Source organism: Danaus plexippus, chromosome Z, assembly GCF_018135715.1.
Source record: "Danaus plexippus chromosome Z, MEX_DaPlex, whole genome shotgun sequence".
Taxonomy (NCBI): Eukaryota; Metazoa; Arthropoda; class Insecta; order Lepidoptera; family Nymphalidae; genus Danaus; species Danaus plexippus.
Window position 1 is genome coordinate 9,104,219 of NC_083559.1, and position 14,320 is coordinate 9,118,538.

Below are 14,320 nucleotides of genomic sequence, written 5' to 3' on the forward strand. Positions count from 1 at the left end.
AAACAGCACAATACATAACAAAAAATACAAAAATGAAAGTTTGTCTTTATCGGTGATGGTGTAAACACATGTGAAAACTCTCAAATATCCTTTTAAGTCAGTGTCATTTTTAAATTTAATAAGTTAAATAAATAATTGGTTAAGATTTTAAATCTTATATCTCATCTCTTAATATTTTTTATTTGCATTTAAAATGCAAATAAAAAGGTTAACTGTTCCTTGCTTATTACCTCTAACGAAGCAATTTTACTTGTACGACAGAAATAGACGAGCTCTTTAAAAATAAGCAGCATTCAACCGATTTAAAGTTTCTAGTTGCACGATGGGAAAAATGTTACTCTTTTATTTTATGGAGCAAAATAGGAATCTACACACGCGTAGTGAAATGAAAATTACTGGACTGTATATAGCAAACTAGCTGGGTGCAATGATAAGTAAGAAACTCCTATTTGACTTATATTAATGGTCATCCAGTTAAATAATATAATTTCTTACAAATCATATTTTTTTATTATTTGATTTAAATAAAACGAAATGAAATAATCAAAATTAAATATTTTGCTTGGTTCTTATTTTCCATAGAATAACATGCAAGATAAGATTTGCAGTTGACAATTACAATTTATTAAAATTCTAGTCGCTTAAAGTGACTATAAATTGTAATTAAGCTGATTAGGAAAAGGAGAAGATGAAGGCCAACTGAATTCAGTTCTGATGTTGTTCGGATTGTTAATTTAGAAACTCGATCCCCTCAGTCTGGGTTAGAACCCAGACTGAGGGGATCGAGTTTCACCCCCGATGCCGTGTCTTGCTGAAAAGACTGTTCTAGGATGTTAAGCATGATGTTATTAAGATAGTTAATAACCTTCTCAAGAATGATATGTTGACAAAGTTGTGCCGATATTTGATGCCTTTTTCATAAAAAAATGTCTTTGTCACTCTTTCATAACGACCATCCATCGAAACCATCACTAAAATCGGAAAATAACCTCGTTGTAGTCTGTTAACCAATTAAGAAGCTTCTTTAAAGCTTTTAACATAAATTTTTTGTTATTAAAAAATATAAATTTTCTCAAAAAAATTTTTTTACAGGATCACCATTTGCATACCGTTTAAATATTCTTATTCAAATTATCACTTAAGAAATAAACTGGACGACTCTTATAAACTACAAGTCTCAAGATCATTTTAAAATACATGACATGGTTTTAGGTGCCATGTTCATCTCTAAAGCTAAAAACTTTTGCCTTGGACAGGCTTTTTCAATTTTTTTCTCTTAAGTTATGATCGTATTTTTGTACAAATACTACGTGGCCAGCCCGATATGTTTGTGTCATAAATGGTGAAAGTTTCTCTGTACCAATTAATAGCCCAGTACTGAAAGTTTAGCTACTACCTAGTTTTTAGAGGATTTTAAAAAATTTGTTTGGTTTATGACTACTTTATGTAAATCAATCACATCGATTCGTTTTTCTTTATGGGTCCACTCCATTATACATTACAAAATGTTTTGTTGGAAATTTAAAAAATCTATAAACAATATTACCTCAGTCCTAACTAGAAAATATATGCGTCATGGGAGACTAGATTACTGTGTTTATTTTTAATGACTTCCAATCCAATCCAAGCTTCCAACATCCCAAATTTAACTAAGAGCAAATATGCCAGTTTAATCTAGTATATTTTTGAAATGACAACTGAGTAATACTCCGACATATTAAAAATTAAGGTTTGTACTATAATTATCAAAAAATCTTGATGATTTATTTTTAGTAAATATGACCTTTATAACACAAAATAATACACAGTAGATAAAGGAGAGGTTAATTTTTAATAAACCTGTATGGTTTATCGTAAACACGTTAGTGCATTTGTATATATATATATATATATATATATATATATATATATATATATATATATATATATGAATGTGAGCGTGATAAAATATTTTTTGCTTTTCAAAATATCCGGTTATTCGAATTTGAGCAACTGTTGATATATAATTAATTGCATGGAATTTTACTGGATACTTTAAAAATATAAATAGCATAACTTAAAATTTCTGAGACTACAATTTTACCTTCAAATTTATTATCAACCAAACTCCTGAGTAAGAAAGTTACAAAAAATATATATGTACACACGCATTTTTATATAAACGTAATTAAAATAAATAAGAAAAAAAAAATACACATTCACAATAAGAAAAGGTGAAAAAATATACAAACTATTATAATGGGCAGTCCATGATATTTAATTTTGGGTAGTCACCGAATTGAAGTTAACGTTTCTGAATTTCACCGTTAATTTTTTTATGAGAAAGTACATATCTGAAAAGTTGTTTCTTGATAAGAACACAAAGATTCGATGATGGCATCCTAGAGAAATAGGGAGGGCGGCTAAAAAACCGTAGCTATTTCGGCAACTACTGGACGGTTTCATCTGAATACGATATCCTTTTTGGAATTTTTTTAACAAAAATTATTCCACACCAGTTCCTGACAAATAAACAACTTTCACCTCAAATACGATCTAAATCGGTCCAGTATTTCTAAAGTTTACCCCTTCTCAACTGGCGATTGTCTCTTCATTCTAGACGAATACTGGTTAAAAAGAAATGTACAAAAAAATTACCAAAAAATACGGTGATTTCGAACGGGATATTCCGAGTTGCTCCTTTATTTACTCTTTGTTACGAAAAATACCGTTATCAAAAATTATTGAAAATAAACTCTACTTTATCAGAAATTAATTAAAATAAATTTTATATTATTAAATAAATGGACTGTACATAAAGGAATTATTATTTCATTAAATTAAACAGAAATTATTTAAAATAAATATAATAAAATTTATTTTAAATAATTTCTGATTAATTAAATGAAATACCAATATCTTAACGTTCTGTACATTTATTTGTTCCACTTTTTAGTGTCCCTTTTTAGGCCGATTTGATTTAAACTACACAAAACAATACTTCCATATTATGTTCTCAAATTTTATCTTAAATAAATATATTGGTTATTGAAATATGTTACCTTGAGCTAACAATTAAAGGACACAGTTATTTTTAAGTCCCTTGACTCATAAAACGTTCTTTTGTAGGAAGTGATTGACATTAATGCTTGGTAAAGCCGAACAGAAGTAATAATCGGTTTATTATATTTTTAAAAATCTTGTCGCTTTGAATTTTATGCCACATATCATTTTTATGTCAAATATTACATACATTTTTATTCGACCTTTTTATAGAATTAATGAAATAATTCTGTTTAATATGGTTCATACCCATTATTTAAAGTAATTTCAAGTAAATCATTGAGAATTTATATATTTTTTTATAAACACTTCTAGTATGTAAATATTTTGTTTTATTAAATGTAAATGTAAAAATTGTTTTTGTCAGTTTCATAAAAATAATGAATTGATTACCGGATAAGAAAATTTATATACAAATAAAATAATTATAAACATCTTAACCAAATTAAAAATTATATACAATATAAAATTCATTACCAATGTTATTTAAGCTTTGTTAACGAAAAGAAAATTTCTATGTTCTAAGTATATAATAATAAAACGTTTTAATTTTTGTATCTCAATAATGGCTATATTTAATTCTATAATAAGCACTTATTTCAATCGTTTTCTGTACATACATTGTGCAATCAGTGTCGCGTTCATAGACACTGATTGAGATTTCTGTTTACAAACATGACGTTCATTTGCCGTACATCCGTCATTTATAAAGGTTTTATATTAAACAGACAATTTTATTATGCATAACTTTTAATATAATTAACTATTGCGCTTATAATTTTTTTTTTTTATAAAATATTAATCAAAGTTATTTACAGATGTGAATCTGACGATACCGACCCACTCTATTACTTAGTTGCACCAGTAAATCATATTTTTCATTGGATAAAACTAAAAATAAATTATTTCCAATGTACAAAATAATTATATTACGTAGGTTTCTACATATATATATATATATGTATATGTGTCTAAATATGTAAATAAAGTCTAGTTGTCTAATAAACTTAAGTGTCAAAGAACCACATATTCAAGAACAGTGTTGCAAAATCCCGTGTTAAATTGCTTCTAAAATTCCCGCTTTACCTAAACGAACTAAAGTTATGCTACTGTAATGCAAGAGTTGTTGTTAAAGTTGTGGTCCAATCAAAAATATGTACATTTTGTTCCATTTTTGTGGTAAAGGTACTCGGGTAGGTAATCAAGATAAAAAACTGTCGCATTGAAATTTCTGATAGATAATAGCTTTATGTATTTATCTGGTAACAACTGTATTTACTGTATGTCAATTAACCAATTTTCCAACTTCCCACACTGATTGCAATATTTTAAATCTTTGTCAAAAAATAAATATAGTCACATAAATTTGTAAAAAATGAAGCATGGCTTTAAATTAATAATAAAGAAAAGTTTATACGCTAACCCTTTAAACAATCAAATAAAAATATAAACAATAATGAATAAATAATCCTTAATTCCAATGTTTTATTTTAAGTGTCCTTAAATGTAATAAAAGGCGTGAAAAAAGTCGGTAAGATAAATATTATAGGAAATCGATTATTCGTTACGTGATTTGAAACTGTTTGGAACAATTCCGTAGGAAACAATTAACGGGATAAAAAAAAAACATTCTAAAAATTGAACAAAATAATTAAATTGTATCGATGCGGGAAAAAATACATTTCAAATTAAATAATATTCATAGCATTTAAATAGTTTTTGATATTTAAATTTTAACGCCTCATATATCTTTAAAATCAGCAAACAACCCTTATTCGTACCCCTGAATTTCACATAACATAAAAAAAAACTATTCTATAAAAATTTAAATAAAAAACTGAAAACTAATTTAAGAGTTTCCATAAAGGCATATTTAAAAAAAAAGTTTTGTTCTTATATGTTGATATACTATTAATATAATGATGTTTTATAACTTCATCTACTCAACACTCGAGGGTAATATATACTTACGCTTTTGAGTCGGCTAACTTATGCTACTGCACTTCCAGTTCTGAGTTGCACTGTAAAAGGTTTCTTTGTACAGAAATATTAAAGTTACTTTTATTCTTATGTAAATGCAAGTGAGACTATAATAGTGATTGGAAACAACTGTTTCTTTGCATTTTGTTTGTAGTTTGAGCGATAGAGTCAAGAAGATGAAGTGACGACAACTTTGTTCCTTACTTTTATAACATATTTTAGAAAGTTCCAAAATTTAATAAATATGTGTTGAGAGATCGTTTACAAAATTCTTTTAGTAGCGATTTGTAAGACAATAATGACTTTGTTATAATTTTATATCTTTACAAATAAAACACATAATGTGTTCAATGTTGTAATTGTGTCGAGTAGCGCAATTTCAAATAAACCACACGCGGGTTGAATATATACATACATATCTAAATTGTATATACACCGCACTCGTCTGTGATTGTTCTATTATTAAATTACTAATTGTATTCCGATATAAAGGACTACGTATACTAAAAATATTACAAACTGCAATGCATAAATTATAAATGCAAAATAATTGTTTGAAACAAAGACAGCTCAATTAAATTAACCTAGTTAAAGGTATTTCACTGCAGCCCTGCATTGTTGCAATAATTGTCAGATACAAAACTAATGACACAACTGCAAATGGATTTTTTAATTACCATCTTACTACTTATTTGTCCATTAATTGATTAGAATAAAAGAAACGCTTAAAATTGCAATCAGAGTACTGAGGTCTTTTTCCTACCTAATATATAAACATTGGTTTAATTAATCATAATTAAAGGAATGAAGCAAATAAAAAAGTCATGTTTCAGAAATGTGAAAACTCATATGTTTTTCTAATATTTAATTATTATGTAAAATATGTTTTGACTGAAACAATAGCATTACTTAAAGTGATTCAAATAGAATTATCGAAAGTTAGATCCACACAATTCACACTCATATTTATATAAAACTTAGTCAAACTATTTATTTGCTTAATTTTTAATCCAACACTTGTGTAATTATGAGTTATCGAATTAGTAATTGTTTTTACAATACATTTCAAAGTCAATGTTTAGCCATGTGAGTAGCTTTCTGAAATTTCCAATTGGCTTTACAGCGAAATAGATAATTATATAATTATATTAATTACTTACAATAATTATTATCTAGTTAATAGAGTTTTCACCGCTGAAATAGACGGTCTTAAATTAAATACTTAGTTGAGTTGGTTGAGTCCTGATTATATTATAACTTTTTTTTACTTTTCAGATGCAAAATCGTAACACAAACAACATTTGATTGTTCTTCGGAATCAGAAGCCCGGAGAGTGAGTTATTGTATTTTCTTATTTTTAAATGCAAATACTTCAATCTCCACTACTTGTTATTACAATTGTACGTGTCATTCTGTAATATAAAATATTATAAAGTCTCAAAACAAGTAAAGAGCTATCTTTAAAAACCAAATTTAAAAATACTATAGGTGTAAAGTATTTAAACGAGGATTATACATGTCATTAACACTGTTAACTAAACCACTTTGTACATATATCCCCATCAATACAGTTAGTGACTGATCAGTCATTTCATTAATTAGTTCCCAACCATAATGTCAGTCAAACCGGGTACTAATAATTTTGTAACTTAATATGGCTATAATGAAAATAGATATCTATTTTCATATTAATCCAGGATACAGTAGAGACACCTAATTCTAAGTACGGCTGTATTCAGATCGATATAGCTATATAAGGCTTTTGCTTGGGCAGCCTGTCGGATCAATAACACTGTGGAATTTGCTAATGTATTAATAAACGCATAACATTCAAACACTATTTTTATTGTTTACAATATGTACTAAATATTTATTTGATTTCAGATGATAATAAATTTAAATGTAATTTGGGAATATGTTTTTTAAACATGTTTAACTCACCTACATGTTGATATCCATTTAATCATTCAAACAGAGTTTCGTACACAAAATATTTATAACTCCAGTTAAAATCAACATAACAATTACTAATACTCCGTGTAATAGAGTGGAAAAATTCAGCCGTACTTCTATAACCTTAAACGCACTTCAACATGTTCTGCTAACACATTAGCATCGATCTTACAGTATATCATGAAATATTTAGAGGATTATATATTAAATAGTGTAGTCCATACATCACAAGTCTGCTTTGGAACATAGCATTTGAACACTACAACATGATTGTAATACAATTTACTACACTTAAAAAAAGCGGCTGTTTCTATCAAATAATGCTTATATATATATTATATTTTCTAAATGTTTATTATGAGTAAAATAGACTACACGCCGTTGTTGTAAATATTTCATTTAAGACCAATAATTAGTATATAATGATATGGTGCTTTCATCAGTCGAACTCTTGTCGTATCGGATAGTTTTATAGTATTATTATTATTTCGCATATGAAACCGAATGAGATTTAAGGAAAAATGTCTTCACATTTTTACCCTAATATTGTGTCCCTCACCCTAATCAAGAATACAACGCGCAAGCGTAAAGTAATATAAATTCGGTTACGATCGGAGTTTTCCGGAAATCCAAGGTAGCCAGTTACTTCGTTTTCATGTGAAAAGGAATATTATAATAAAAACGAGACGTACAGGCGAGACCTGTTTTTTATTAGAAATGCCTTAAGATAGATTGTTTTCTATTTTCTATTTTTAAATATTTATTATTAGAAGTGCCTTAAGATGGATTGTTTTCTATTTTCTATTTTTAATTATTTTTATTTAGGTATGATGTTACTATATAAAATAGAGACAATAAATTGTCATATTTAAAGGTGAAATATAAATTATCACTCGTATTTCATACGATCTTGGATTTGTTTAGTATTGTACAAAAATAATCTGATTTAAATGATATTAAATATTATTCGTGGGTAAAATTGATAATGTTTTGAACCGACCATTTAGAAACATTGGTAATGAAAACTTTTTTGAATGTCAATTTTAGAACTCTTTGGTTACCTATTGTAGATTATTGCATTCATTCGTCATTTCAAATCATGAGGCAAATCTAAAACTCTTGCTACACGTGAAAATGAACCCAAACGCGAGAACATTTTCGGTCAATGATTTATTAAGACTTTCGTTGCGGGTTTATTCAACAACAAAGCTATGATATGCTGCGATTAGCATTTCTTAATGAAGCCCCATCTCGTGCCACTATTTAAAATCAATCTAAATGATGATCCGCGTGAGGGACGTCCTCTAACAACGACTATTGAACATCATCAAAATGATAGAAGAAGACAAGAGAAAGACCTATCGACAGATATGGGCTTGCCTAGGCAATGGTATGCGTCAAGTTCAAAAAATATTACACGAACATTTAGGCGTGAGAAAGCTGTATACCAGATGGATTCCCCATACTTTAACCGACGACCAGAAACAAATTCGCATGAACAGGTATCGCCAAATGGTAGATAATCGTTGACTCAAATGTTGTATTTGGCATGAGCTACGAAATATATTGTTACGAACCCGAAACCAAAATGCAATTAGCTCAGTGAGTGTTACTTTAAGAGGATCGGCCAACTAAGGTAAGGAAAGGAAGAAATCAAGGAAAAAAATTATTGCCACATTCTTTGGTTTGAACGGTCATTTCACGATAGTTGTGCTAGAAGATGAAAGGATAGTAACTGCAGAGTAATTTGTCAATCACTGTTTGCCTGTTGTCTTTAAAAAAGTTCGACAGCACCGCCCTCAAAGCAGGATCCTCCTTCACCACAACAATACTTCAGCGCACTCCGCAAAACGAATTGTTGAATATTTGACTATGATACAGTCATCCGTCATACAGCCATTCCCTGGTACCCTGCGACTTTTGTTTATTCCTAAGAACTAAAGATTTTCTAAATGCAAATTCTAGTTTAAATTCGAGGTTCGCTTTACAAGTCCTAAAGATGCGTGGAAAGCGTTCGAAGATAAGGAAAAATGGGCCCACGGCTTTTCTCAGTGGTTCCATCGAATGTGACGATATGTAAAAAGGACCCGAGATTACTTCAAAAGACAATAAAAGAATCGGTAACATTCATTTTCTAAAAATTAATTTTCTTTAACATTTACACACACTGTTAAAACACACATCAACAGTTAAAATCCGTCCGTCCGTAAAAACATTAAAAAAAGGAGTGATCGAGTTAATATTTGTGATGTTTATAGTATAATATAATTCGCAAAATAAAATGTTTCTTTTTCGATAAAAAATTCAGAAAGTCAACATTAGTCATAGCATTGAATATAGCACAATTGCTGTAATTTGTAAAAACGTTGTATACTATATCATCATATCTGCCTTCATGTCTCCATTCAAGTTCATAGTCGTGTTTTAAATCACGTTATCTTGCTGAATAGACTTCTAGTTAATTTTAAATATGAATATACATCCATAAATAACAATTACGTTGTATGAAAAATTAACATTAAAGTTTTATGTTAGTTTGAATTGTAATCTGAAAATGTTTTTATTACTATAAATTCCTAAATATTAGCATACTTTAGTTTTTTTTTAAATTATTCTTATTATATAATATTCACTTTAAATTATGTGTCAAGATAATTAAATCAAAAAGAATATTTAAAATGACATCTGACAATATTTGGTATGTATATTTGCTCTGCCCTTTTAATAAATGTATTTTGTATGTTCTTCCAATTTTTAAAATATTAATTTAAAACATAAAAATTGCAAAGTGACTACGAATAATTTGGGTGCAAAAATTTTGTTAATATTTTTACCCCGACAAAATTATCAATCGTAAAAAGTAGGTATGTAAATCGTTAGTTACTATTGTGGTCTTTATTGTTTATTACTTATATACGGGCAGACGAGATGGCCCATGATCACTATTGCTGTAAAGTAATCGAAACGTCGGGAGTATGTAATTTTTTAAATATAATTTAAATGAATACTCGTAAAAGTCTTAAAAATATATTTTTTTATAGACTAGCCTTATATAAGTTTCAATGGTTATTTAAGTATCTATTCCGTTTATATTCAATAAGGTGATGATAATATAGATTATATTTACCAATGGACGTGTAGATGTATATTTGTTCAACTACGTTAAAAATTTGGTTTAGGTGTTTATGTAGTATCATACATAACGAATACCGGTAAGTAGTTTTTCTGTATTTATTATTGACTACTAAACAAAACTGTAACCGTCAAAGCATATGCTACAACCTACATCGTCATGGGAATTTAAATAAATTAACAAATAGTCAGACTCAAACAGAATTTTGAATTAATCGTATTTAAAGAGCCGGTTGGCAAAAATACCTACAATGACTCTAAGGTTCTTGATATATTGTATTTGTCGAAAAAAAAACTAAAGAAAGGCTTCTTTAGTTTTTTGTAGTTTTCTTCACCGAGTCTTTTTTATCTTTCTTGTTTATACCTTTTTGGACCCTATCATATTATTTTCATTTTGATGATTTCATTGGATAAAAATTTAATTTCTTGGCCGTTACCGAATTTTTTGTGGAGGTACCAGAAATGCCGAAAAACTCCAAAAAGTTTACAAAAAGACTTAAACTTAAAAATTACGATTTTAGTATAAGTCTAGCTGTGCGCAAGGTAAGGGCTTGATCAAAATAGTTAATACATTAAGCCATAGATTAACATTGTTTCCATATTTTTAAATATTTAATAAAAGCACAATAATATTAAAACTTTAGTGTTACTTCCTTCAATAAAAGGGGAATTAATAACAATTTTTGTTATTATTTTTCAAATAATCGTGATAAGAACAACATACAATATCGAAAAGGGTAATTAAATATTAAGAAATTGCAGAATAACATTTACTAAATGTATACTTACTCCCACATACAGAAACAGAATCTCTACTTATTACTTAGTATTTCGTGTAACCATTCAAGCGGTTTATTAACTATCTAGTTATTGACTAGCAAATGTTGGTGAATTTCATCTCAAATAGTCAGATCGAATGAATCTAATCTAAACGTAATCCGAGAAGCCAAAGATATTGGAACAACTTTGTTTCAATATCTTGTGACTATTCAATTAGGAAATTGAGGTTAAGCACAAAATTAAAATAACGATTAAAATATTTTACTCTAAATAAATCAATATTTTTTAAAAATAAAGTAAATGTAAATAATTTTTTTTTTTTTAATTTAATATCTTAACTAATTCCTTACCATTTCATTTGAGAAAAAATTCATGCTTTTTTTTTATTTTACTTTCTATATTATTTTGAAAAACGAGATTAGAGTATAGAACAAACTGAATGCTATTTTATATAGAAATTTAAATAGTTTAAATTTTTTTATTATTTAATAAGTGAGTTTGAAATTATTTGTTTTTAAATTTCAAGAACGCTTTGAAGAAATTAGAAATTAAATTTAAAAAAGTGACACAATTATACTACTATTGATGCTTACGATTAAATTATAAATAGATTAAGAATAAATAGCAATTATTTTAAGGTACAATTCACCCACAAGAAACTTGATTAAAATGTAAAGAACCTACAATTTTATTCTGTCTGAAGCACATATATATATTTTTTTATTATTAAATGACGAAGCATTATTGAACTTAGATATATACTTGCATTTTATATATGTTGTGTAAATATCATAATGTTCCGTTAGTACCATATTTAAGAGCTCAGGACCGATGGAAAGTAATGCTATGTAAATATTTGCCCTTCCGCTGCTCCGCTTCTATGTTTATGTTACAATGTAAATAATGAGGAATATACATAGCAGTAATAAAATGAGAAACCAAACGTGTTTAACACCTACTAGTTTTTAAACTGGTTATATATATACTGAAAATTGTATTGCGGGTAGGCATTAGATATATGTAGATTATTACGTGCCATAATTCTGGACACGTTTTTTCACATGCATTCCATTGATTTTGCGAGATATTGGTGGTTATTGTTAATTTATTCCATTGCTTTGTGTTTCTAAGTTAATAAGTAAAAAAAAGATATAAAATTAACAGTCAATTACAAAATTTTCGTAATTTTTTTATGAATCAGAGATATGACACAGCATATATTCAACGAGTTTTTTACTACATTTGTGTCATCTGATATTCATATAATATTACAAAATTATCAAATGTAAAAATTATAGTTTAATGCAAGAGATTTTTTTTGAGTGACCACTCATAAAAAGTAAATTGATAACAATATATGTTCAAGAATTTCAATTTTAGAACTGACTATTTTATAACATTCCTTTCCGATTTCTGAAACGAATATTGAAACTGTTACGGCTGTCAATCCGTGTCTGAACTGCGTCTATAAAAGCCACAGTCTAGTTGTCTTACTCACTTTTCAGTAAATTTTTAATCCACCAAGTAATAACTTTTTTTTTCAAATGTTAGTTCACCGTCTAATATGCAAATTTTACTTGTTAATGATTACAATTTCACAGATATGATATCAGGTGTTCCAATAAAATGAGGTAGAGTAATAAAATATCTGAAGTATCAGAGAACCGCAAGCCCGCAGATAGGATGCCACTATGTAATAAGTGAGACGAAGTTACCGTATCAGGCCGTAATTGTGCTGATCGATACCGAAATTCTGCGGCCACATTACAGTATGTCTAACAGAAGCAGAGTTTCTAATAGATAAAGAAATGAAGTTAAATACTAAAAATTCTTATTTAGTATTTAATTTCATTCAAAAATTGTATTAAGTTTTTTTTTTTTTTAAACGTAATATAATAAAAATGTAAGAACGTAGGAGACATTCCCCATATTAGTGTATGAAGTAATTCAGTTTTCTTGTAGAGTATATAGCTATAAAGCCATGTCATTTCTATATTATAATACTGATTTGCTATTTCGCAGACACTAATATGTTCCCGTATTTTAATATTCTTAAGTGTTTTACATGTCAATATCTAAACATAATGTAAGTAAATATTCATTTTTATTTCTTTATTATATTTAAACACAAAATAGATTAATATTTTCCATAAAGAACTATCTACATGAGAAAACAGTGAAGTTTATGTAGTGACAATGAAAACAAGGTTTTACTGGAAAATACATGTTATATGAGTTTTGATATATTTTACTAATATGAAAACAACTAAATATGTTGAACTGTTTCATTGTGACACTTGACATCCGGATATAGAATACAACAAAGGGCATAATTTTTTCAATTGTCTCAAAGTATCACGGGCTAAAATGTCACAAACAATCGCAAGCAATGTTTTTGTTTTCATAAAAAATAACTATTTCTATCATTATAAAAGAGATTTGTCATCAATAATAAAATTATAGTTATAAAAGAAAAATAGCAATCAAATAAAAATACTTCTTGAAAAGAAGATAACCCAATTTCTTTGTTTGTAACTAATCGAGGATCACAGTCATTAATTCTTTAAATGTTTTTTTTTCATCAATAAAATTAATATATTTATAATATTTAACGTAAATTTCTTCATTATTTTAAACATAATCCGCTGACTCAACTGCAAACAAGCGTAACCTTGAACTTTAAGGATTGTATATAGTTCCGAGACTACAGGATCCGAAGAAATTTCAACCGGGAATTATATTAATAGATATAAGTCCTTCCCACATAGTTATAAAATTTTAATTAATACCAATGTTTTGAAATTATTAGTTACATTCATTCACATAATAGGGCTTTCATTTCGAATGCCAGCTTAAAATTTTAATTAAAATTTTAGTTTTAAAGATATAAAAAGAAAGGAAATTAATATTGTACAAAACTTTTGAATTTCAAAAAAGTGAGGTAAAGCTGGAGTTTCAATTCATAAAAAAAACACTGTCGCGATAATATAATTCCCTTAAAATGGATTAATTCCTTAAGATGACAACAAAGGCATATTTTAATCGCGCTAATAAAACTCCTATATTCCAACTAAAACTAATTAAGTCATTTTGGCTTGCACTTTTTTATTAACTCTTTTTTTAATACAGTTATAAATAATTTAATTAACTAATTTAGTCGTGCTATTTGGTAACTATTTTATTAACATCTAATAATAACTCGTAGCCTTGTTATACTTAAGCTATTGTACAATATATGTACATATTTTGATTTGAACTAGATGTGAACCTCAACTCGGTATTGCATGATGTTTAATTAGATTACACTGGCCACGGTTACAAATAAATTCTAGGTTGACCTAATAATATTGCACTTATGGTTTAGAAATTTACAAAACATCTTTAAAAATATGACTGGAGAAAATATAATTAAGAACCAGCCAATTTGTCATGT

The 14,320-nt window shown here is 27.6% G+C and overlaps 2 protein-coding genes across 2 annotated transcripts in view; one reads left to right on the forward strand and one right to left on the reverse strand.

Moving 5' to 3' along the window:
- Positions 1 to 14,320, forward strand: part of LOC116777707 (glycerol kinase) — a 160,495-nt gene that overhangs the window by 19,846 nt on the left and 126,329 nt on the right. Inside the window, exon 2 of the mRNA XM_061526035.1 lies at positions 6,298 to 6,355. The gene's annotated coding sequence lies outside the window, so the exon portion shown is untranslated. The remainder of the gene's footprint in view (positions 1 to 6,297; positions 6,356 to 14,320) is intronic.
- LOC116777708 (gamma-aminobutyric acid receptor subunit beta-like) overlaps positions 1 to 14,320 on the reverse strand; it is a 29,994-nt gene that overhangs the window by 14,338 nt on the left and 1,336 nt on the right. The gene's annotated exons all lie outside the window — the stretch shown is intronic.